The sequence below is a fragment of the Sinohyriopsis cumingii genome, chromosome 12, assembly GCF_028554795.1.
Source record: "Sinohyriopsis cumingii isolate HCF-2022 chromosome 12, ASM2855479v2, whole genome shotgun sequence".
Lineage (NCBI taxonomy): Eukaryota > Metazoa > Mollusca > Bivalvia > Unionida > Unionidae > Sinohyriopsis > Sinohyriopsis cumingii.
Window position 1 is genome coordinate 75076222 of NC_142972.1, and position 27690 is coordinate 75103911.

Here is a 27690-nt window from a genome sequence, read left to right on the forward strand (position 1 = left end):
TTATTACCTTATTTGATCCAATATCCATATTTACCACCATATTATCATCGGATTTTATTACAAAGATATCCTGGACAAACTTTAGATTTGTTACAGAATCATTACTGGTCAAGTTGGGTATTAAATATTATTTTCCGACCCATATCTGTATTTCCAGCCATCGTCACACCAGATAATGACAACTTGGCTAAGTTGTGCATAACGTACCGCTTGTGAATTATTTATGTTGGGGGGGGGGGGTATTTGATTTCAAGATTAACAATATATTTTTCTCTTATTGATGTTTCCAGTCATCTTTCCACCCGATAAAGATAACTTACCATTACCACTAAGCTGGACAAAACTTACTGCTTGCGAGTTAGCTGGATTGATTGGTGGATACGTAATTTCATGGTCTAGCACTCTCGCTAACCTGACATTTTTAAGTTTCCTATTATTGTATTCCCAGATTTATTGATACTATTTATTAAACTTACACCAGACATAGTGGTCGTATTTGAAGCTGTTTTCTCGGTTAAGCTGTCAATTAACGTACCAAAATTTCTGTAATAGCTCATTCTTATTTCTAGCTGCGAGATAAAATTTAACTTTGAGCGCCTGATAAAATTTAACCTTGACCGCAAGATACAATTTTGTGAATACCCTGGCAAAGAATGAGCAAAATCAACTTTGACACGGAGCGCTTAATCAAACATTAGCATAACCCCGACCTACCGGACTTTCATTATCTGATAGTAGGACGAACTGGACCAGACAAAATTATTTTTCTGACTAATATGTTACTTAGGGACCTACTCAACAACGATCGAGCTTATAGCTACACAATAAATCCAGATCAAGTTAAGTACGAACTTGCTTAACCAATATAACGAAAATCTGAGAAATGAACACGGCATAGGCGACAATATATGTACCATAAAACAACCCATAAATTTAATTCCCATTGCCATGCTTGGTTCTGACGAACATAAAATAAATGTGTTTGATGACATTCAGCTCAGCAATAGAGAAATCAACAAGATAAAATCGTATTTTTCCTTGTCCCGCAACATAAAATAAAATGCAATCTACCTAGCTCAAGACTTCTCCACCATTGATCAGTTCATCAGGCGAAATAGTGGTTGCTTCATAATATTTGCCGGACTAGACAATATCGACCTACCAAACATACAGCAGTGTGGGGGTTTATTAAAGTATAAATTTGCCGAACGTTATCATAACGCTACTGGTGATGGCGGACACAGTATTGTTTTTTCTTTTGTTTTGATAAGCTAGCAAGAAATCAAAATCGTATGTTCAGATGTGGAATAGACAGGGTTTTAGACTGCAAACATAATGTTACGGTAACCGATCTTACGGTAAACATCTAAACGTAGTCTAACAAAATAAATAAAACACAAAAATGGAGGAAAAAAGAATAGAAGTTCTAACGAAATTTGTTGTAACTAAAGCAGCTTTTAAAAAGACGGCTGAGCAGGAACGTAGAGGTCTGCAGCAGACAGCAGAAGAAACCGCAAGAGTTTTAAGACCAGTAATCGAAGCAGTACTTGGCAATCAGCCAGTTATTTCTGCGGTATCACTGGAAGATCTTGAAATATTATCAGAGAAATGATTACGAGGTATCCTTGAAGATGAGGAATAAAAGTTGCAGAGCAAATAGGAGATCCAGCTGTGCGACAAGCTGCAGTATTAAAAAAATTGAAAAGCAGGCTAGAGATAGTGCGGAATATGTGGCTGTTTGTCTCTGGAAACGATCAATAAATTACTGAGAGAAGCTGTATATCCAGTAGATGTTACCAAGTTTAGAGATTTTGAGCAGCCATGTTTTGGCTCGAATAAATTAAGGGTCGATGATATAAAAGAAATGAATAAAGTTGAGGAAGATAATTACATCGAAAAACTAGGAATTGTAATGCAAATATGGAATGGCTTTTAATAAGATCAGACAATCTCCTAATTATAACGAATCAAACAATATTTAACATGGAAATACGAACACAGAAATTGACGATAAAATTGTTGAAATTTTAGATAATCTCATAACAACCCTTAATTTAACATTCGGTGAATATTATATTTTACATAGTGATTTATTTCGTTGTCCGCAAAGCACGAACTGCTAGCAGTTTAGTTTTATCTGTCAAATGAAATAAGAATGTCATCAACAACGTTATTGCTTGATTCATCAGAGACTACGGCGTATTTATTTATAATCAACCACTCGAACTTGACAGCGATAAACAATATAAAATAGGTTTAGTTTCAGCTACTACTGCTTGGCATGCTATGGCAAATATCAGAACTAATTTGAATAATGATTTTACATTTCAATCGATACAGCAAGTTGGCCGGATTTGGACTTCTGTTAAGATACAACAAGGCGCTTATCACGTTACAGATCTGTGTGTGTGTGTGTGTGTGTGTGTGTGTGTGTGTGTGTGTGTGATTAGGATTTTTGACGTATATATAACAATTTTTCAGTCATATCACTACGATGTCTGCAGTGTGGCAGTTTATAATGATTTCTAGCACTGGGGCATCATGCTGCAGACATGTAGCATGATGTCCCACCACGTCACATCCTGAGACAAGGCCGACCAGTCCTAACACTAGCCTCTTAATGCTGAGCGCCAAGCAAGGAAGCTGTTAGTACCATTTTTTTAAGTCTTTGGTATGACTCGGCCGGGGATCGAATCACCACCTTCCGCATCCGAGGCGGACGCTCTAACCACTAGGCCACCTGGGTGGTCATTACAGATCTTAATAAGGCAATAAAGTTATTAATTACAACTAAGGTTGAACCTACATCAGATAATTGTGAGTTCATTCCAAACTATAACCCACTGCGTGTCAGAATCACTTTGAAAAATGGTTTTAATATTGATTTCAGTACCATAAATAGCATCGGGCCGTTTTTAGGAATTTCTCGAAAACAATACGGTTCTAAGTGCTTCCATGTCATACGATGGCGAGTTACCAGTTGATAGAACGGAAATAAATTCGATTTTAATAAACTGCTCCATTGCCAACGGGTCGTATACATCACGTGCAAGTAAAGGTCAAACTGTCTACAGTTTTTCTCCTGACGGACCACCTGGAACGCTAATGCAAGGAAATCTAAGACAATTAATCTACTATCCTGTTAGTATTGAAAATCAAATATCTTATATCACGGTGACATTGACTGACCAATCCTGTCTGCAATTAAAACACAATGACGAAATTATAACATATTATCTGCATTTGAGGTCAGTGAGCTCACCACAGCTATTTTGATCACAGTCAATTTTATCAGGTATTTTTGTACAAAAAAATGAAACAATGAAATGAAATATTTATCACAGAAATATCATAGAAAGTTTCTTTGGAAATATATTCTCTAACGTAATAAAAACAATGTACCTGGAATTGCAAAACAAATAGCGCCTAAAGCTTCTTCTGCAGCAGGTTCATCATTTGGATAGGAGATTGTTGATACAATTAAGGGTGAACAAACGAGTACACCTATCGTAAGCGATAGGGATATAAAACAAGCAATTTCTGAAATATCACCAACATCAGAAACAACTAAGGCGTTAAAAAAAGACAAAAAGAAATCCTGCTATCACCAGCCGGGAAAGAAATTGTTAAGAAGCCGATGACACGAGCTAAACCTAAAATCAACATCTCAATTATTTAGTAATTCTATATAATCGAGAACAATAAGATGTCGATTAAAAATTACTTTGATCGAGACGAGGAGTACACAATAGACGAATCGTCAACAGAGTTAGAGTATATTGAATATCTCGACGAAACATCAAACGAACCTAACAAATCTGGATTACGAACTTTTAACACAAGAGACAAGAACGTGTTTCTATTACCGCATAAGGCTGTACTCGAAGTTCTAGGTGTAATTCAAGTAGATGCAAATTCTAAACTTACACTTATTAATAACGGATGGAGTTTGTTTAGAAGAACTTTATATCTACCTGCTAATCAAACTATAGAAGATATTTCCATGCACTTGCCAGTTGCAAGTACAATTCTTAACGTGGTGTCGTTCAGAGACGATTACTCACGATCAGCAGCAACAAATATGTTCTGGTATAAAGACACTGGAACTGGAGATACTAATATAATAGATTTGAACGTCAATGCACCTGTTGCTGGTGATAACGATGATGGAACTTGTGCTTTTGGTAATGCGTTTTAAGCACTTCTCCTTGTAAGATATGGAACAACAGCATCCATTGATAATGAAGTTGATAACACTAGAACCGCATTAATAAATTTGTGTGATACAATTAAAACTAACCAACCAGCGACTGCTGCTGACACAGCTGAAATGCTATCAAGAGCTCGATACATTGTTATTTTAATTAACGGTCGAACCATCTACAATGATAGTAATCTAAAGAGAATTGCTTTGACAGACAGATCACATCAGATCACAATGATGGTGCCACTTGACACAATATTCGGATTTGCAGAGACTCTAATTCTTATACTTATCCGAGCTTTTTAGAATGATTGTCTATGTCACGTTGCCTGCCCGCAATTATGTAAGTCAAGAACAAATGAATTGGTTAGAAGCCTTGTATATATGTTAGACGTCGCGGCTATAGTTGTCCTGATAGTAATTGTTACGAGAGCCTCGCGTGTTGGGTGTAAAAAATCACACGTGGACGTTGAAAGCTTTGTTCAAGAACAAAGGACCCTTATTGGCGTCGTAAATCTCACCACGTTGACAGACGGCCGGAGCATTGTCTGCTAAATTGAATAGAACAGGGTATAATCGATATCCGATCGGAATCGAGAGAGGGTGTGAGCAACTGAGTACGTTAGACTAGAAACCCCAGTCATTGTGAAACATCGTGCTGAGAAGTTATTGTCATAACTCCGGGAAACCACTCGTGAATTGGCGGGAAAACTTAGGAAATTGTAAGGAAAGATAAAGCTTCGTAAAGGTCAGTGAGTTATTGGCTCGATTGTTGCAGAATATTAGGGCATTGTAATTGTAATTATGTGCAGAATGTATACTTCATTACTAGAATCGTTAGTATGTAGATACACCTTTGTAGTTTTTAATTTACATGAGTATTTAAGAAATGAGCTATGATTATGTAAAGAATTATGTAGATTTCTAGCTCGCAGTTAGAATTAATATTGTAATTCGCTATTTGGTTAATTCGTAGTAAACTATTGCATTTATTCATGTGATATTCTAGATTTTGCAACTGTTGAATTGAGTTGTAACTTTGGAAAATGGTTGCAGTGTTTAAAATTAGTTAATATGGATATTTGAATATCTGTGTACACTTGTTGGAGTGTAATGTACAGAAATGCGTCTGTTTGCTGTGCTATTGTTCAGGATAATGAGATTAAGAATATATATATGGATGTGTCGCAATCTATTGATGTCTGTATGATAAGTGGTTGATACCGTGATATATTACGACGTTGTTTACCATACAAGAGTGTATGGGTATTTCGATGTGCACGAATGCGTGACCGAAAAATGTAATAGCCTTTATCTGACGAATGATGGTTGTTTAAGGAAATAAGCTAACGTCCTTGTGTTTTCAGAGGAAGCTTTTAGGGGACAGACTTCCGGTGTGGTTTACTCCCGAGTCTCTAGGAGAGAGCAGGAATAGAGACTACTCGAGAAGTCGATTGTGAATAGAAAGCTAGTGGGACAGCAGAGTCAAGGAGGAGGAGGGAAAAGAGTCGAGGAGGAAAAGTTGGAGAAGGAGCTGTCAAGGAGAAAGAGTTGGGAGGGAAGTCGGAAGGAGCGAAGTAATTGGCGGGATAGGAGAGATACAGATGAGTAGAGAACAAGGACAGGTGGAAAAGCGATCTCACACTATAAATCACAGGATGCAATAGGCTACCACTTGGTCAAGAGGAAGAAGAGTGATTGGGAAATTATTATCATTTGAATATTGAATTGTATTAAATTGTTATTCCTTTCAATTTCAGGGGCCCCGAGTGGCCGAGTGGTCTAAAGCGCTCTCTGTTACGGATCACTGCCATCTAACCTCTGTCTGCGTTGTTTCGAGTCTCGGATTCGGCTAATGCGGGTATGTGAGAAAGCTTACCAGTAGCTTCTCGTGGGTCGCGTGTTCTTTCCCTGGTTTTCCCGGGTTCTACCTCCGCCATTATTACTGGCCGCCATGTATCGTGTGCTGAAAAATGGCGTTAAACCCTAAAACAACAACAATACAACCTTTGAATTTCAGCTTTGTGTTCTCAATAATTTAACTGTCGGCATTGCTGGTAGGTTGCTCGGACCTTTACCTCTCTCCATCACTTATTTCACTTCCTACAAAATCGAGCCTGGGTGGGACTTCCATAGTAATTTAAATAATATATTGGGAGCACTCACCTCAACCCTACCAAACGTCACAGTCTACTGAAATATGATGCTATTGCTGATGTTGCGTTCGTAATTTCACGAATGGCATTGTGGATGCCACGTGTAGTTCCGTTAATTGATAAATCGATAGAACTTGAGAAAAGTTTGACGACTTAAAGCAGAAAAGTTTACTGTGAACAGAACAAGATTTATCAAATTGCAGTATCTAACACAATAGACAACCCATGACGCATAATAACAGCGCTATGTGAACAGTTGCCAAAGCGTGTATTTATTGTGTTCCAGCGACAGAATAGCCATGGAGATGAACTTCAAAACAATTCAATTTTCGATAGCGTTGATGTCAGACGAATATTTGACGGAATAAATTCTAAGCAGTATCCCGAACGAAAGATCGAATGTAATCACGCAGCTGGAGCTGATAGAAACGTTTCTAGAGCTTATATGTATTGTATGGAAACTATGCAAAAATATCAGGATGCAAACAGTGGTTCTCAAATTTCAATCGAAGAGTTAGGAACTCTTTATCAGATATTTTACTTTGATCTCAGTAAACATAGCGAACGAGCCATCGGATCCACGTCAGACACTGAAGTCGCATGGACACTTGGACAGGCTCCATGGGCACCTATTGCAAAACGTTGCTACCCAAATTACTGCCGTATCCGGGGATACGAAAAAAGCTGTGTCTGTCGACGGTATCAAATAGTTAGTGTAGCATTTCTTTTTTGTCTAACGATTACAACAAAAATGCCCAAATCGCTAGACATTTCAAGTAAAACACGAATCGTTCAGAAAAGTAAAACAACAAAGAAACGTAAAACAACTAAAAAAGGACGAATCGGAAAGCAGTCCGAAGTGGATTCCTATAGCCTTTGCTAGCAGGAATAGCGGGAAGTCTACTTCCCAATATGTTGAGGGTAGGGGTTGGGAGAGGATTGATGCTACCCGGTACCAGGAGGTAGATCTCTCTGCGGTCCATCCACTAAACAACTTTGAGATCTTAAATAAACTTAAAGGAGCATTTTCTAAAGATGAATTTTCAATTCAACCTGGAGGGATTATTTTGATTCGTTTCGGCTACTACCAAGTGACATTATCAAACAGTACGTCCCACAAGTACAAACAAATAAATTATTCGTCTAATCTACTACAGCCAGTTGAAACTGTAGCATGTGATATTACTGTTTTATGTTAATCAAACACATGTCGTGGATAAATGGTGATTTTTCTGAAATTTAAATTACAATTCACACCTAAACAGAGCATGGAAAACGACGGAATTGAAATTTTCTCTAACAAACAAGTATAAAAATTGTCACGTATTGCCTGAAGTGCAGACGTAAAACGGAACGGAAAATATAAATGAAACAATGGAAACTACCAAAAATAACCGAATCATGATGAAACGTAATTGTGCTAACTATGGCCGGAAAACGAGTATGTTTCTCAATCGTGGCCCACTATTACCTGGGAATGCCAAGAATTTCTAATACTACTTTAGTCGACGATTAAATTTTAAAAAAAGTGCAGGGCCAATTTGCAAGAAAAGAGTGTAAATATGAAGCTGACCACGATCTGTGTCTCAAACAAGATAAACTAGTAACATATTGTCAGTGTTGTAATCAATGGGCTGTAATCAGATCGGGTTTAGATATCCTCAAGTCATTTGGGAAAAGACCGAAACCTAAGTATGCAGGTCTCTGTAATCCTCTCGATAAACAGGTTGATCGAAATGGCAATCCTATAAACGGGGGAGGAGCCGTACAATCAAGTATATGAAATTGCAATTAGACATGATATATCTGTTACCGTGACAACGAAAACGGTAAATCTGGTTGTGACTGTATTTTCCTTAATGAGCTAAGCAATATGAGACCGAAGAGGATATGGGAACGAATTGATCGCAAGCTGGTACAAGGTTTTATTGGAGCGAAATATAAACTGGAAGTCGGTGGAACGCAAAGCGTTCTGGCGCATGTGCCTCAGTCTCGGCTTGGAAATCCATGACTCGGTAAAATTGCATCTTAGGATGATGGAGTGCACAAAGCTCTCGCACGTGAACTTCACAGACCGAAAAAACTTTTACTCGACGAAACGTTGTCGCAAACACACCTTATGCTATATGGGCAATATATCTAGCTGATATGTCGCATATTGCAAAGTATAATGACAACTGAAGGTATCCTGATGAGTATAGTTGATATTTTTTAGTATTCCTGTTACAGATAAGACAGGTAAGTTTATAACTGATTCTTTGAGAGATATCTTTGCCGGCACAGAAAGAAAACCAAATAAGGTATGGGCTGATCACGAAACAGAGCATTTTTTAATAAGCAATTAGAACAGTTTCTGGAACAAATTAACAACTGGAAAACGACAATATGTACGAAGACGTAAGTTTAGCGCGGGTTATCGTCAGAATTCCACAAGTATAAAAATCTTTTGGAAAAAGGTTTCACTCCTAACTGGTCAGAGGAAGATTTCGTTGTGGATAGACGTTTAACAATAATGCAGGTGATTTATATGCTGATAGATTCAGCGGGAGAAGAAATTATTGGAAGTTTTTACGAACAATAAACTGCAGCGGACAAAGCAGGATATATTCGTTAGCAAGCGAGTGATAACAAAAAGAAAGAACATTTTGGTCAATGAAGAGGCTATGGAGACAGTTTTAATAGCTTGATACCACGTAATGAAATCAAAAATCTTTGACTAAATCGTCCGCAATCCATTCGCTATAAATCTTTTCATATTTCAAAAGGACAGACTTACATTTTACTGGCTTGAATAATGACATTAAATATTCTATTTCGTGTTGTTGTTAGAGCACACTCTCTCATCAATTTAAAAATCTTAACAAACAGAAAATCAAATTTTATATTCTTCGACGGCCAAACACTTCTAACTTTCCACGGTTTTAAACGGATTTAATATCTTCCAGAATATCCGGTTTTCAGAGGCAGTAAAATTAAGCATTGTTATTTTCTTAGCGAGGTGACAGGTTACATTAAACCGTTATTTTGCTGCGATATAAACTTGCTCGTCTTGATGTGCTAAACCTGGTCCATCTGCACATTTATCCTCGTGGGCAGGAAATAAATATGTTTCTAGACCAAATTAGGGATGTTTTACAAACTGTCTATTAATAGTATTGGAATTTGTCGAATCCTGGTCTCAGACTGATCCGCTGTATCACAATCAGAATTAATGTATAGATATAATAATCCTTTCACGAGCAAGAAATTTGTTTGAGATATCTAATACAATAAGAATTTTATTATCTAATTTACTGTAATAGAAGGTCGGACGAAATAACAAAAATAGTCACTGCTAAAATCTAAAAAATGAACTTCTTATTCGACGCTATCAAGTTGTTTAAGAGTAATAAAAGAACAGAAAAAAGTATGTGAATTTCCTCGTCGAATACGATCTTTACTCTGCGTTTGATGTGCTATTGACATATTCAGAGGTTTCAGAACTTGAGAAATATAAAGAAAATTTCTCAGATACGATATAGATACTGTTTTAAAATGGGCCCATTGTTGTTTGACAAGGAAAAATCTAAAAGATATTCTAAAATTTGATCTGTAAATAAAATGCAATTTTATGTTAATTAATAAAGATGGATAGATTTGTTACTTGCGCTGCTATTATAAATTCCTTTTATCATGAAGGGGCTGTAAGAAATATGGTTCGTGGTGACAATAACGTTATAGCCCGCTTTGAAGAAGAAAGAGAAATAAAAATAAATTTGTTAAGCAGTATCAAACTTGATCGTATACTTCGACCTGGAAAGAGTCTAGTTGAATCCAATAAGGAAACCTTAAATAAATATATTTTTTCTGCCTGACGAATAGTGAGGTAGCAATTATTTTAAATAGCAGGTGATTCATATCGATAAAGCTGATTTACAGGTATTATCTGCAACAAATTTTACTGCCCTCGAGTCAATGTCAAAATATTTTGATGCAGATGAAATTGATGAACATGAAATTTCCTTACTGTAATAGTCGCTATAACAAGACGGATTGATTGTTTTAAATTAACATCACCTCCCCTACCGCGATGAAAATTTTCTTTCTGTGTTAAAAGTTCCAAATTTTCAAGTCTATTATCAACTTTAATTCTGTTTCTGTGGTCGATGATGAAACCACTTCGGATAAGCCTAAGAAAAAGTTCAAACACGAACCTGTGAGACTTATAATTAATCCGATTAATATTAGTTCCTTCAATTTTTGCAGCAAGAATCCCCATAATATTTATATTATCAACAACGTTTTTGTTTTAATATGTTTGACAATACATCTATCAGGGGCTTCGTATAAATTATAGACTGGATTTGGATGAAACTCTTCCTGTAATGCCAAGTTGGCGATATTATTATCAACAGCACTGCCGCTGATATGGCAGACTCTTATTCCCTCTGGAATCTCCTCACCGCTAAATAAAGTCCAGATAAAATTGTTTAAAAACATCCCAGTATATTCATTATCACTAGCACATTTCACTTTCATCCTATAACCAGCCGGCGTTAGAATTATATTGCACTTTTTTTGTTTTTATATTTATCATGACGCCAAGCTCGTTACCAGCAAAAAGATCATATAACTGGTAACGCCAGAAAAGAGCGTTGATGATTATCGGCATCTAGTATAAATTTTCCACAACATTCTGATAGCTTTGCCAAATCGCTAATTGACAATTTTCACAGAACACTCAATTAAAGAAATATAAAATGGTAGATATGGGAATGTTGAAACTGGCCGATATAGCGAAAAGAAGTGTTTTTAAAAGAAAGATGTCGACCTATAAAAATTGCATCCGCATTTGCTAGTATCGACAACTGTTATTGATTTAATAATACGCGTTTACTTACAAATTTCTCCGGCACAAACTTATATCGACCTCAGCCAACAATTAAATCTCAGCTTGCCACGCACAAGGGTCTAAGGATCATAGTGCAGTTTTGTGTAAAGCTTTCGAAGCTAAATATACATCTGGAATCCCCACAAAAAGCTACGGGTGGCTTTGCTGATCAAATTCTAGTTGAATTTTAACCGAGACAGATTTAATATCGTTGCCATATAATACATTTCAGGAGATATGGGAAAAAATAGATGAGGATACAACATCTCGGTCAGACTGGAAATTTGTTAAGATAACGGTAATACTTTTCCACATTATGAAACATAATCTATTGCGTGGTAGCTCATATGTTGAACTCTCGACTAAAATCAAAAACTCAAAATGTTGCATTAATGTAAATAATTACGATAAAAAAGGTTTCCAGTGGTCCGTACTGTCGGCGTTGTTTCCTGCACAAGATCATCCTTATCGAGTATCCAATTATATTGGTTATGTTAATAGTCTAAACATTAGCGGTGTTGACTTTCCTGTTTCTTAATATCAAATTTTAAAATTAAAAAAAAACAACAGAACAATCTCCTGTTATCTGGAGCTATTAATGTATTTGGTACCGATAACAAACAAAATAGATATCCTAGATATGGATACAGAATTGTCAGGTGTTTTTTTAATGGCTTTTTTCCCAACATATACTTTATGGACACCTTGAATATTGTTCTGATGTTAAGAAAATATCTATGCCTGGCGAAGATGAATTGTTTTCACAATTTACAAGCTACAGGCATAATATGAAAGTGCCTTTTATAGTATATGCAGATTTCGAGTCCAATTTACTTCCAGTGCAAGGAGTAGAAATAACCCTGATAAATCTTCGACAAGAATAATACATGACCATATTCCCTGCGGCACGGCATATAAGATCATGTGTGCAGTTGATAAATCTTTATCAAAATCAGTAAGGATTTACCGTGGAAATTAACCAGTTGTCTGGTTGATAAGGAACCACATCAACGATAGCGATCTCATACTGGGGTTATTCGCTAAGACAAAAAATGAAACCACTAGCACTAAAACAAGAAACTGAATATTCCAAAGATAAGGTAAATGATCACTGTCAAATTACTGGAAAATATAGTGCCCCATCACATGAAAAATGTAACTTAATATATACTTCACCGGATTTCGTCCCTAATATATTTAATAATTTCAGAGGATATTACGCTCACATTATATTTTAAACGTTTTTTAATAAAGATATAATAAACCGCCTGAAATTTAGTAACAAGAATAGAGTAAAGTGCGTCCCAAATAACACTGAAAAAATATGTCAGTGACCCTAGGCAAGTTGAAATTTATGGAGAGTCTGCATTTTATGGCAGCGTCGCTAGACGAGCTTGTCAAAGGCTGTAGTCAATTTAATATTTTCATTGATCATTTCGGTGAAACTGCTGGCAGTTTATTGATACCTGAAGGAATTTTTCCCCACGTGTATCTTGACAATTGGGATAAATTTGATGAAACGTGTCTACCTGACAAAGAGAAGTTTTATTCTAGGTTAAATGTCGAAAGTGTTAGTGATGATAATTATGCCTATGCTTGATCGATTTGGAACTCTTTCGGCTGCAAAAACTTGGGATATTATCATGACCTGTACCTTAGCACAGATGAACTGTTGTTCACAGATATATTTGAAAATGTTAGAGACGTCGGCTCTGATAACTACGACCTCGATCCAACGTGGTACTATTCGGCACCCGGACTAAGTTGGAACGCATTACTGAAACACATTTTTGTTGTTGAGTTTAATTATAGTGGCGTGCACATAATTGTGCATGTGCCACTTTTTTCTGACTGCACCACAGCCTGCTAGTTGTTCCTGGGGAAGGGAATGGAGCCACATCCCCCAGGCTTTTATGGATTCAAGGAACCCTGATAGTTTGGCCTCAATCTGTGGGTCCATAAAGGTCCCTTACAGTTGAATGGTTGGCTGTCATTATTGGGAAGGAGAGCTCGGGAACGGCCCTGCTTGCTTTACATCGCTGGTTTCTTGTTGCATTTGCCTGTTTTTTGTTGTTTTTGTTTGTTTTTTCGATTTTTCTTTGCGATTTATTTTCTTCTTCAAAATGTTCTAAAAAGGGGGGGATGTTCTATGCTGTTTATAGAGAATATTAGTAGAAATCATATATGAAGAGAGATTTTCAAGGTTATTATGGTATTACTAGTCGAGGTGTCAACGGTGTGCTTCCTACGTTATGTTATTTATAAGTTTTTAGATATTGCCTCTTTAAGTTATTTATTTATTAATGTTTTTAGAGATTGGATGTTATTTATACTTTAATTAGCAAGAGACCGGAGTCCTAGCCGATTACACGGTTCGTTAAGGACATCTATGACATCCGATTTTGCGGTTTCCTTAGTTTTTGATAGGTGCTTCGTAAGTGAATTATTTATTAATATTTTTATAAAATTGAATGATATGTTATGGGTTTTTATGTGGTGGCTTCTAAATTTATTTAGCTAGCTACTGGGTCTTTTGGTCTTGTGGGGATAGTAATTATATTTTGTTCCGAGTCCTGCTGAGTCTATGAATTTATTTATATTTTTATATGCTGATTGTTTATTTTTATTACAGTCCATAAGTAACTCTGGGTATGTATGTGGTGATCCAATCTCTTTCTGGTTTTTGATAAATATTTTCCGAGCGGGTTGATATTTTGGGCATATATTGAATACGTAGTGTAGATCTTCGGTGGTGTGGCAGTTAAAGCAGTTAATGGTTGCTGGTTTGGGCCCTATAAACCTTCCAAAACTGCTTGCTAGTTTAGTTTTTCCAATTATTATCCTGTTTATGGTTTTCTGTTCTAAATAGGTACCCTTAGGTAGGTGTATGTTCCTTTCTACGGTGTTTTGGGTTTCATGGTGCTTTTTGCCTTTTGTGGAGGAGTTCCAAAAATCTTGCCATGTTTGGTCTATATATATTTGTGCGAAGCTTAGTGCTGCTGTAGAGCTATATTTAAGCTTGATAGAGTTTTGATCTCCTAGTTTGGTTTGTGCAACTTTGTCTGCTGTTTCGTTGCCAGAGATTCCAATGTGCAACGGTATCCATATGAGCTCAACTAACTGATGTGCTGTGGTGATATCTTCGATTAATTGGCATGCTCTGTCGAGGAGTTGTTCCCTAGAGTGAGTATTGCGATTTTAGATCAATTTGATAACGCTTAGGGAATCGCTGATAATGACTGCTTTAGGTATTTGGTTGTCTTTGATCCATTGTAGTGATTCAAGTATAGCCCAGAATTCAGTGGTGTAAATGGAGCAATAGTCAAGTAATCTGGATCCCGTTTGTATATTGAATTCAGGGATGACTATTGCTGCTGCTGTTCTTGGTGGGTTGTTTGCTTTTTGATCCATCGGTATATATTTTAACATAGTCCGGGTATTTTTGGTTGATTTCGTTTACCAGTACAGGTTTTAGTAAGTTTTCTTGTCCTTCTTTATTGCCTAATTTGGTAGCTTCAATGCTAATCCTTGGTGGTTTTTGTAACCATGTTGATTTGTTCTGGTCTGTATTGTTTGTTACCTGGTTTTTTAGTAGAGGTATCTTTTCTCATAGTTCAAGGATTAATTTGCCACTTGGTGTGGTGGGTATGATTTTGGGTTTGAAGACAACTTTACACTTATTTATAGCTATTTTGTTGGGATGGTTGTCTGGGTGGGTATCTAATCGAATGGAGTATCGGAGGAGCAGTTCTTGCCTATGTAATTTTAAGGGTAGTTCTCCTGTTAGTGTTTGTAGTTCTTCTAATGATGATGAGTGGAGTGTTCCTGTGCATAATAGTAAGGCTTTTCTCTGGATAGTGTCAAGTTTTTGTAGTACAGGTTGCTTAGCCGAGTTATATGCTTGGCAGCCGTTATCCAGTTTTGATCTAATTAGGGTTTTATATATCGTGAGGAGGGTTTCCTGGTTGGATCCCCAGTCAGTCCCTGTGATGTTCCTGAGTAAATTGAGATTTTTGTTACAATTCTGGGTGAGTTGTTCAATGTGCTGTTTCCATGTGAGGTGGTTGTCAAAGAACATTCCTAGGAATTTTACTACTGTTACGTATTTGATTAACTGATTTTGTATATAGAAGTTTGGATAGACTAGGTTGTTATTTCGTTTGGGGGTGAATATGATTGCCACAGTTTTTTCATGAGATATTTTAAACTCCATTTGTCCGCCCATCTCCCTATGTTGTCTAGGCTCTGCTGGATTTCTTTATCTAATGTGTTAATGGCAGGATTTCCATCCCTCCATATGCCACTATCATCTGCAAATTGTGACAAGTTTATTTTTGTGGAGGATGCATTGAGGTCAAGGTCGTTTACCATTAGGTTAAATCTGAAACACGTTAAAATAAAACTGGAGCTGCAAACAGGCCCTGATATGTTCAACTTTATAGAATGTGGAATCCGAGGCGGTATAAGTGTCATAACAAAAAATATGCCAGGTCTAATAATAACATCTACCCGAATATGATAGTACAGAACCATCTAGTTTTATATCCTATCGAAATGCCAATAATTTTTATGACTACGGTCTCTCGGAATCTATGCCGGTCGTTCGATTAGGTGGATTATCGAAAAACAGTTTTTTTAATGAAACTTATGAAACTATACCGGATGATGTTAATTATTTCATAGAAGTTGATATTGACTATCCTGTTGAACTACACGATGCGCATAATGACTATCCGCTCTGTCCAAAGTTAAGGCTGATCGATTACAGTTTATTATCTGTTAAGCAGAAACATTATTTGCCTAATGCTATCACTAGTGGTAAATCTGTTGTTAAAAAAATTAGTTCCTAATCTGCTTGACAAACGGAGATACGTTTTACACTATAAAAATCTGAAACAAGCAATTGATCATGGTCTGGTATTAAGAAAAGTTCATCGTGTGCTAAAATTTAATGAATCGCTGTGGATGAAAAGCCACATCGACTCAAATACAACACGACGAGCAGTTTCCAAAACTGAATTTGAAAAAAATCAACTTTTTCAAGCTTATGAATAACAGCGTTTTTGGCACGACCATATAAAATATCAGAAAGCGAGTCAATATTGAGATCTTCAATAACGTGAAACGTCGTAATAAACTTGTAGAATCTGACGATTTTGTTAGTATGAAAATATTTAATGAAAATTTAGTAGGTATTCAACGAAGAAAGACAAATCTGAAGTTAAATATGCCTGTTTATGTCGGTATGGCAGTACCTGAGATATCAAAATGGCTAATGTACCAATTTCATTATGACATTTTTAAGGTTAAGTGGCCTGATGCAGAGCTGTTATTTACTGACACTGACTTGCTTATGTACAAGATAAAATATGATGATCTTTATCAAGAGATTTATGATAATCGAGAAATGTTTGATCTTTCAGATTATCCAAAACAATCAACAACAAAAAACGAACAAAAAACAGCAGATTCCACTGTGACAATAACAAAAATGTAATAGGAAAATTTAAGGGTGAGACAAAATTTTGTTCCTATCGTAGAATGTATTTGATTGCGTAGTAAAATGTACTGTCCAAAACTAGTTGATAATAAAGTAAAGAAACGAGCTAAAAGAATCAAAAGAAATGCAGGAAATAAGGTGATAGGATTCGATAATTATAAAGCTGCGTTAGACGGACTTTCTAGTTATGTTGAGATGATTGCAATTAGATCGAATTGTCATAAAATTGAGACCGGTATCATCATAAAATCTGGTCTTTGCAATTTTGATGATAAAGATACTGCTCCGATGGGATAACTTCATTTGCGTTAGGATATAAAAGTTTGATATTATTGATTTTAGCAAGGTGGATTTTCTAGATTGAATATTACAGTAAATGCCTAGCGATTTCATGTAAATTGTATGTGAGTGTTAGGTATCGTAATTTTGTGTGAAATATGGAATCTATGTTGAGATTTGGACCGAGACAATGAAATACCAGTCAAGGGTTTATATTATTTGTCTCCCTGACGAGGCTTGCCAGAGTGGGGAGACATATAATATAAACCAGCGACTGGGATTTCCTTGTCTCCGTCCAAACCCCATAGTAGATTATTTTTCTCACCCAATATTTACCTTTAAAGTAAAAAGAATTCTTCACTACTGTTCACGTCCAATGTTTACATGCGGCTCATGAATATAAATATATTGAGGGCTGTGGTGTGACCGTTCCGTCCTAAGTACACAGTTTATACGCGTGAACAAAAAAACAATAACAACAAAAAACGTCGCATAATAATGAGGTATTATCACATTTAATATATGGATGTTATATGAAATTGACAATAAATAATTAATATTTATAACAAGTAACTGTTTTATTTTCATCAGTTCCAACTTTGAAAAGTTATATTGTAAATAATAAAACGATATTGGCTACTCAGCTCTACTGTTGTTACACTTAGTACAATCTGTAACGAAGAGTAACATCTTTCTTTAGATTATTCATGAGTAATTTGAGATATTTGTCGCTATCGTATATAACTATTCTTTTCTTTGGAGGAGGTGAAACTGTGTGACATACTTCTGTTGTCTTTAATATTGATTGTAAAATTACAATTGTATAATAGACCCTCCAAAACGGACACTAGCGGATAACCATGTGCTAAACTTTCAAGTTCACGGATTCTTTGAACATTCATTTTTCTGTCCTGGCAAGTGCTACAGTGAAATTTGCTTACGGATTAATGTTTGGCGGATAAATGATTCCTTCTGGCTGGTAAGTGTATTATTTGTCATTAAATAGTGTAGGTATATTTTTAATTCAACCGGGGCACAATGGTGATGCTTAACAAAATTAGAATAAATCGTGTTTTATATAACACTGTTATGGTTGTTATTAAGTTTTCCATAGTTGTTAAGAGAGTTCGGAGTCTATGAATTGTATAGATCTATAGTCTATGTGCATGGGTCAGTGTTTATGTTATAGTTCATTTCACAAAGCATTGAGAATTTTATCCTATATGTAGCACGGTCATTTTTCCGGTCAGCGTCATTAAATGTAGCTAACAGTATATAATTTGTTTCACACAAAGTATATAAAACTAGTCAGGTAGCTTTAGTTACATATAATGACGCTGACGTGAGAAATGTACTGAGCTAGGCCTGCATATAGATAAAATTGACCATGCGGTGGGAAACGAAATAGCATAATACCAAAAAGCTTGACATCGTATGCGTTTGTGTCTTTGTCTCTCTGGAAATGTATTTTATGGTGTGTTCTCAAAGATGGATTTACCTTAAGTTAATATGTTTTTGTTATGGATTTGTTGTTGTTGTTTTATTTTATTACAACTACGTCAGCCAGAGCAGAAGACAACAAGGGTTTCTTTTTTTTAAAAGTAGTTCTGAGCGCGTGGACACCTTGACCGAGACGACTGGTCTGAAATGACTAGACTGAGATAAGAAAAGTAACGTTAGCAAAACAGCTAGATTTCTCTGTCGCATGGGTGAAAAATATAAATCATAGTACGAGCCGCCATACTGTAAAAAAAATAATAGCAAAAGGGAGTACCTGATCTTCTACTAGTCGATCTACCGAGCTCTTTCAGATACACAGATCAAATTTTGATATATATAACTATACGAAGCTGACACTAATCAGAGCGAGTTTGTAAATCGATTATTTGTTTTAAAGAAAAACGTCCCAGCGAGTTATTAATAGCGCGTTCATTTTAACAGACCTACAAATCGCAGCGAGTTAATAATAGCGGATCGGAATTTTTATGTGAATGTTAGGATTAGTAATTTTGTGTGAAGTTGGGTATATAATTTTTTTTGTGAAAATCTAGATATAAATCGCTAGCAATTCAAGCAAGAACCGCAGTAGTATATTATAATGAGCGTTTCTAGCCAAATCCTATTTTATATAACGACGATGAGGATTCGGTGGTAGGTCCTAGAACTATGTAATCAATAATAACCACAGCAAACTTGTTTTCGTTTTTGTTTATACTAACGGGGGGGGGGCGCTGAGAGGGGTAATCGTGCTTTCGTCCTAATACAAAATGGGGGTTTGGCAAAGAAACCTCATTATACTCTTCTACTGAGTCTTTGTCAGGGAAATATTATTTCCACCACTTATCAAGGCTTTTCCTCTGTGGACATGGGGGCATTTAAACAGTGTTAAACACATTCCATAAATGTAAAATCGATTGTCACGTTTAGTACCAACTTCTACCCTAGATGACTGTAAATTATTCAATAAAACAAGGAGTCATTGTTTTGTTTAAATGATTGATTTTCGTATGCAAATAGAGTCTGTTCTTAGATACTGAAAAATCGGAAATGCAGGATTAATTTTTTGTATGTAACATATAGCCAAAAATAAAAGTACAGTGGTGACGGTGTAAAAAGTGTGAAACAACAAAAACAAAACATGTCAGTTACACGAATATTTATAATTGTACAATAATCTTCAGATAAATGAGCACCGTCCATACTTTCTTTTAAGTCGAGTCCAAGTGCAAGCTACACAGACCAAGAACTTATGTAGCATAATGCCACGGCAGATCAGGGTCTATGTTATTTGCTGTTGGAATCGTCTTATAAGGGAGTATATACGTAAGCAAAGAAATTTATTTATGATCCACTATATTCACAAACTCTTCAGAGTTTGATCGTTAATTCTTATGATAAATATGAGATATTGAAAATTCGTATTCTTAAGAAGGCCAGTGTATTTGGATAGTGCACTTATATATACACAGTTTAGCTAAAATCAATTATATACAAAGAATACGAGGATTTTCCGTTATTTTAGTGTTTATGTATAACAAAAGACCCCGTTCTGAGTGCAGTGTGTATTTATTCTCTGTATGTTCATTGGTCTCTGGGGAACCTGCGTTTTACCAAACCGGAAGCGTATATACTATTGATATTTGGTATTTCCTCAGCACGTCTTGCATGAAATTAAAAGCAATCAGAAAATCTTATTTAGTCCCTGACTATAGACCAACAGGATAAAATACATGTAACACAGAATTCAGATAGTGTTGACTGATGATGGCAATCAGGTAATGCATGCATTTTCCCTGGTTGCATAAATGCTTGATAAAATACCTGTGTTGCAGAATTAAGATATTGTTACTGATGAATTGATCCATTAATGTAATTTAACGATATTTTCTAACGTGCTTTGATTTTAGAAATGATATTTCAATCTGTCTGGCGGAAATACAGCTATTTACATGCCCCAGAGTCACTGAGAAAGAAACATATGTTCCATTTTCTGCACTAATCAACTTTTATGTATATACAGACTGATTATTCCTGCTTTAATGTCCAACATAGATCACTAAAGTACGAAAAATCACATACCAGTCTTTGTTATCAGGACTCCCCAAAAGATGTAAAACATAATATATCAGGTGGATTGAATTTGCTTATGGAATAAAATGTTCATCCATCATGGGGAATTTGTAAGATGCGTGAGAACTATTCCTTATTTAATCGTTTACAAGATGAATCTTGCTGCGAACTGCACAGACCCAGATTTGCCGTCGCATCATGCGCGAACAGACCCGGGTCTAAGAAGTATGATATAAATAATCAGTTGAACAAACATCATATACCTTAGTATGCTGGCGCGTTATGCCATGGTAGATCAGGGTTCATGTTGTTTACAGTCGGCCCCGACTTGTAAGCGAGTAGAAATGGTAAGATTTATCTGCCTAAGATAAACTGTACATAACATTAAATGACCTTTAACGGTCTTTGTTCTATGGGTCATACCTATAACCATCTTTATTTCAAGGGGTCATTCCTGATACGGTCTTTATTCTAGGGATCATGCCTATAACGGTCTTTATTCTAGTGACCATACCTATAACGGTCTTTATTCTAGGGGTAATTCCTATTACGATATTTATTCTAGGGGTAATTCCTATTACGATATTTATTCTAGGGGTAATACCTATAACTGTCTTTATTCTAGGGGTAATTCTTATTACGGTCTTTATTCTAGGGGCCACACCTATAACCGTCTGTATTCGAGGGGTCATTTTTATTACGGTCTTTATTCTAGGGGTCATACATATAACGGTCTTTATTCGAGGGGTCATTCCTATTACGGTCTTTATTCTAGGGGTCATTCTTATTACGGTCCTTATTCTAGGGGTCATTCTTAAACGGTCTTTATTCTACGGGTCATACCTAGGAAGGTCATTGATCTAAGGGTCATACCTATAACGGTCTTTATTCGAGGAGTCATTCTTAAAACGGTCTTTATTCGAGGGATCATTCTTATAACGGTCTTTATTCTAGGGTCTTTAGTATAGGAGTCATTCGTATAATGGTCTTTATTCAAGGCGTCATTCTTATAACAGTCTTTATTCTAAGGGTCATTTTTATAAAGGTTTTTATTCTAGGGGTCATTCTTATAACGGTGTTTATTCTAGGGATCATACCTAGAAAGGTCATTCATATAGGGGTCATACCTATAACGGTCTCTATTCGAGGGATCATTCTTAGAACGGTCTTCATTCGATGGGTCATTCTTATAACGCTCTTTATTTTAGGGGTCATTCTTATAACGGTTTTTATTCGAGGGGTCATTCTTATAACGGTCTTTATTCTTGAGATCATACCTATAAAGGTCGTTATTCTAGGGTCATACATATAACGGCCATATTCGCCTTACATCCTTGATGCAGTTAATATTTAGTGTCAAATAGTTTCTATAAAAAGTAGAGAAAGCTGGTGTTGATTTTATTCTTTAAAATAAAAATTTATTCAATAATCTTAAAGAAGAAAATCAGTTCCGGAGGAGAGTTCAGTTTAGAACTATATGAAAGTTTTTGTCTGTCGTATATACTCATAGGAATAAAAACTTTGTTGTGTGACCTGTTCACATTTTTGTCATTGCGCAAATTCAAACGCTGCGCACTGTCATTACCTTCACGGTCACGATGCATGTTATTTCAAATTTGATGCAAGTGTCAATGTCATTTAATGTTTACACTAATTAATTTAGTGTACGCTTTTCATTTTGCGCTCTAGACTTATGTGGTGAAATTTTTCAATGAGTTTTTGCTATTTTAATGTTGCATCATTATTCACAATACATCATTTTGAACCCGAACCTCATATTTCATTCAGGATTGTGAGAAACATAATCCTTCACTATGTGTTTGTACTTAAAAGAAATTCCATCTTGGAGATCAGATGTTTGATTCATACACGAAGCCTTATGACAGGAGCAAACTTTCCACGCGGAGGTGGAGAATGGGGGCGGGATATTTCCTATCCGGCATCGATGCATATCAAGGGTTCTATTAATTTTGCATCAGGTAACTGTTATCTTTCATCAAAAGCAGATAAAGTGTCATAAAAACGCTCCCTGATTTCCAACATAACTTTTCACAAGAAGCAAGATAAATATCTATTACCACACATTTACACCCTTAAAGGAATAGCAGTTGAAGTCATCGTTACATTGTAAATGGTACAGAATTTAAAGTCAGTGTTACATCCTACAAGATACAGCAGTTGAAGTGTGCGTTACTTATGAATCTAACTACAGTCACATAATCTGTTATCTGGGTTTCAAGTCGAAAATAAAAACCTGTTGTAATTTTATCTTGTTTAAATCCTCCCCATGATAATATTTATGAATGTAAAAATAAATTCTACATCAAAAGCTGATTCGAGGATTATTTCAGCATATCACGTTTATTATTGGGGATAAATGCGGACTTAATGTTTTTAACTGTTCACTTTTATATTACACTGTCCTTAGCACACAAACCCTGTGCATATCCATAAGTAATGCAAGCGGAATTTCTTTTTACCTAACAGCTTTAAGGATCAAGTCACGAAGATACTATTGTAAACGCATAAGAACTAGTCGCCGGTGATGCAGATGCATTTCCTCTGGTAAAGCTATTAAATAGGACGATACACGGGTTCTTATACCTTCTAGTTTCTATTAATGGTATTACATTCGACCTCGACTATTCAATGTGATCCCAACATACATACAATGAATTCCTTATGATGCCTATGAAATCTTTTTAAGACAGCGGAAGAAATTTGCTTTTTGGGGCGGGGTTTATTGTCATTTCTTTGTTAAAAAAAGACAGAAGGTGGTAGTGAGGAGTGGCTGGAACGAATCGAACACAGGGTTAATGGTCTTGCATTGCTGATATGGCACGAGTTTCTATCTTTCCAATGAAATGTAGCAGTGTACGTGTTGTGTACTCATTCTTTTACCATCTAGGACTCGTTCTAAAGTTTACCCTTCTCGAGTCACTAAACAAAGAAAGGAAGGAAAATCGTATTCATCATTCACAATACATATACATGTTTTAGGGCTGTGCGTGTCATCAACTTTAGCACTATTTTGATGTAATTTTTTAACGTCATCACTGGCACGCGAATGGTATTATTTAAAATTTCAATATCAAAGACGAATATATTCCTCCTTGGAATTTATTACTTGTTAAATAATGAAAAGGAAACACTCACTGAAGTAAATAAGTTTCATTTATGTTAATTCCAGCGAAAACAACCGTATGCAAATAAACCAGACACAAAATTCATCCGCGAATATACATTCGCATAGCACAGTGATCTTGGTAGCGTGTTGTGCAGGTATTATGTTCATTTTAAGGCAGTGTAGTATGAGAAAATACTGCACAGTTCAGACAATTTTGAATAATTAGCGAGAAAAAGGAATGAGTAAATAATAATAATAATAATAATAATGAGGACTTTGTATAGCGTCTAATCTTTAGAAGCTCTAAGCGCTTTACAACATTAGACAACACCCACAAGATAAAAAACATATATAATGATATGATCACAAAAACAAACACCATGAAATTAGAAAACATAAAAAAACATGCTGAGAATTTTTCAGGCAGGAAACATTATTAGGTCTTAAAGTTTGTTCTTGCAGTCGAAATAAGTGAGTTTTGAGAGCACTCTTGAATGATATCACTGTGTCTTTGTGTCTAAGTTCAGTGGGCAATTCATTTCACGTTGCTGGGCCCTGGTATGCAAAAGAACGCTGTCCATATGACTTTGTTTTCATAGTGGGAATAATGAGTATACGATTGTCAGAAGAGGAGCGTAAGTATCTTGCTGGTGTGTACACATGGTTGAGGTCGGATAGGTATGTTGGACTAGAGTCCGTCAATGAACGTAGCACTGAGAACAAATTTTGTGTTTGATTCTGGATCGAATGGATAGCCAGTGTAGGGCACAGAGCAGCGGGGAGGTGTGATCGTGGTAATCTGAGTATGATCCGAGCAGTTGTGTTTTGAACGTTTTGAAGTTTCTTGAGTAGATATTGAGATGAGCCAGACAGAACTGAGTTACGATAGTCCAGTCTTGAAAGTACTAATGAACACACAAGTGTTTTAGTGGCATCAACTGAAAGATATTTCCGAATGGAGCTGATGCGTCTCAGCTCAAGATATGCAGCCTTGCATATATTCATTACATGTTGGTGCAATGTGAGAGTACTGTCCAGAGTAACATCTAGGTTTCCTACTGACTGTGTGAATTTAATGTTGGTGTTACTGATATTTATTGCTTGAGGTAAAGGATGTGAATGAAAAAGTTGTGATCAGAATGGCCTCAGTTTTATCATCATTCATCTGCAGCTTGTTACATGTCATCCATGATTTCACATCAGAAATGCACCTCTCTACACTTTGAATGGTAGCATCAACTTCAGTTGGGTGGCTAGATTTGTATATTTGGGTGTCATCAGCGTACAATTGGTGAGACACTGGATGATGATCTATGACACTTGAGAGCGACTGAGTGTATAGAAGGAAGAGAACATGTCCAAGAATTTACCCCTGTGGAACAGCACAACATAGATTAACTGGGCGGGAGTGTATTCCATTTGCAGACACAATTTGTGTCCTTTTGACCAAGTAGGACTTGAACCACAGTAAGGCTCTATCATGAATGCCAAAAACATGCTGGCGACGATGAAGTAATATATTATGGTCTATTGTGTCAAATGCTGCAGACAAATCAAGGAGGGTGACGACTGTAATCTTTCCGCTATCCAAAGCAGAGAGAATGTCATTAACTACTTTTAGAAGAGTAGTTTTAGTAATGTGGCAAGGGCGATATGCAGATTGTACATTGCTAAAAAGGCTGTTTGAATTCAAATGAGATACAAGCTGGGATAGAACAACCTTTTCTAAGATTTTTGATATGAATGGGAGATTATAAACTGGGCGGTAGTTCTTTAAATCGTTATGGTCTAGTGTTGGTTTCTTCAGCAGAGGCTTTACAATGGCAGTTTTGAAAACTGATGGGAATTCCCCTGATGAGAGAGAGGTATTAATAACATCAGTTAGTGAAGGCAGTACTGGATCTAAGCACTCAAGCAGCAGTGATGTTGGAATTGGATCAAGTTCACATGACTTTGGTGCACTCTTCATCAGGACTGTACGTACGAAATCCATAGTGACAGGCTCAAATGCTGCTAATGGTTGCCGCTCAAATTCTGTATCCCAACTGTATGATGACGACGAGACAATTGAAATTGTGGTGTCAAGCTTATCTCTAATGGTTTGTACTTTGTCACGGAAGAAATTTGCAAACATGTCCGGAAGGTCGACTGGAGAGAAGGTAGTTGGAAGTGGTGTAGATTTGTTCCTTCACATTAGCTTGTTTGTAATCTCGAAGACCTCTTTGCAGCTGAACTTTCCATGATCTTAGTAGTGTAGTGGGTTGATTTCGCTGCATGGACTATATTTGTGACATTCTTCTTAGCGGCTTCATAGATTTGCTTATGAATAGTGAGTCTGGTGGAAAGCCAAGCATCTCAGCTTTACGGCGGTCTCTTTTAGCAGTGCGAAGCTGGTCCCTAACACTGCTATACCATGGAGAACACTTTTGAATTGATATTCTGCACTTGGTAGCTGGGGCACGTTTGTCGAGCAATGAACGCAGGCAGTTATCGAGTTGTAATGCTGTAGGAGGTAAGCAAGTTGTTAGGTTTGCTTGGATGTCATGCATTAGTTTGGTTCTATTTATCATACGGAGGTTTCTCTTAGTAGCAGATAAAGGTGGAGGGTTAGGGACTGATACGTCAAGATGGCATATTAAGAACAAATATTTTTCTGCGGTCTGTAAGCATAATGTACAACTATAAATTACAGAGATGGTATGACATTTGCCATTATAGAATATAAATAATGCAACTTAGATAAAATCTAAAACATGTTGGCACATAATCAAATGTTTGGGTAACCTTTCTATATATACATAGGCACTACATGTTAGGTACAATTCTACGGTACTGTCTTAATTGTAGTGATAATTAGAGTAATTTGTTGACTTGTCAATTACGATTTTCAAAGCTAATGAGGTGTTGTTAAATGATCTGAAATAAGCCAATATCGCTGCCTGTGAATACGGGCAAATGATGTTAAACTATGTGTACATGTGATAAATATAATTACACGTGAAACGGTTCTCACGTCCTTTGGGTCCAAACATCATGTTAATGGTTATCGGATATTCTACACAGCAAAATCTCATGAAGATCTGTCACATTGAAGATGCTCTTGCCTGGCCGTCTAAATTCTACAGAAGCAAATTTATCGATTTCTTGTCACCAATACCCACTTTATAAACAAATTTGAAAGGTAACAAGTCACACAATGCCATAAAGTTTCTTCTTTAAGTAACTCAACTATTTTCCGAAATTTCACTTAAGTAATATTAATACATTCAGGCATTCCGCTGATTTCATTCTTTCAACATATGAAGGCATGTTTAAGAGTCTAGCTTAGTCGTCTCTACTCACCTTGAGTTGTAAAAGGAGAGGAACGCTAGCTAAAGTAGCGAACGGATACCACTTTCGTATGTGTCAGTAATTTAAATTTAGCTCTACACAAAATGGATAACACCTTCGTGTGTGTCAGTCATTTAGATTTAGCTCTACACAAACGGATACCACCTTCGTATGTGTCAGTCATTCAGATCTAGCTCCACACAAACAGATACCACCTTCGTATGTGTCAGTCATTTAGATTTAACTTAGTATTTGTGCTTTTCATATTTCGAACGACAAGATTGTTTGCTAAATAAGTGGCTAAGTTTTTCCATGAATAATAGAAGACTTCTTTTTTAAATATTGTTCTCATGCGTTTGAAACATTTACCACTGTACTTAACATTAAATGATCTATAACGGTCTTTAATTAAGGAATTATATTCTTATTACATCCTTGATGCAGTCAATATTTAGTGGAAATTAGTTTATGTACATCAGGAATTTGTTCTAATATTAAGCAATGTACAAGAGACTAAAAGTCTGGCTTAGACGCCTATCTAAAAAGAAGTGTTCATTTGTTACTTCAAGTATTTCCAACAATCGGAAAATAATAGTAAAAATATCATAGATGATGGTAAGTGTCAAAATCCTTGAATAAAATGTATGTATAAGT

General features: G+C 36.2%; 1 long non-coding RNA gene across 5 annotated transcripts in view; it reads left to right on the forward strand.

Moving 5' to 3' along the window:
* The window catches only part of LOC149786764 (uncharacterized), a 60686-nt gene that overhangs the window by 15331 nt on the left and 17665 nt on the right, over positions 1–27690 (forward strand). The window contains exon 1 of one of the 5 annotated variants that reach the window (XR_016425031.1): positions 23731–26218. The exons of the other annotated variants lie outside the window; for them this stretch is intronic. This is a non-coding gene — a long non-coding RNA (uncharacterized LOC149786764). Of the gene's footprint in view, positions 1–23730; positions 26219–27690 lie in introns of those variants that run through there. 5 annotated transcript variants of the gene reach the window in all.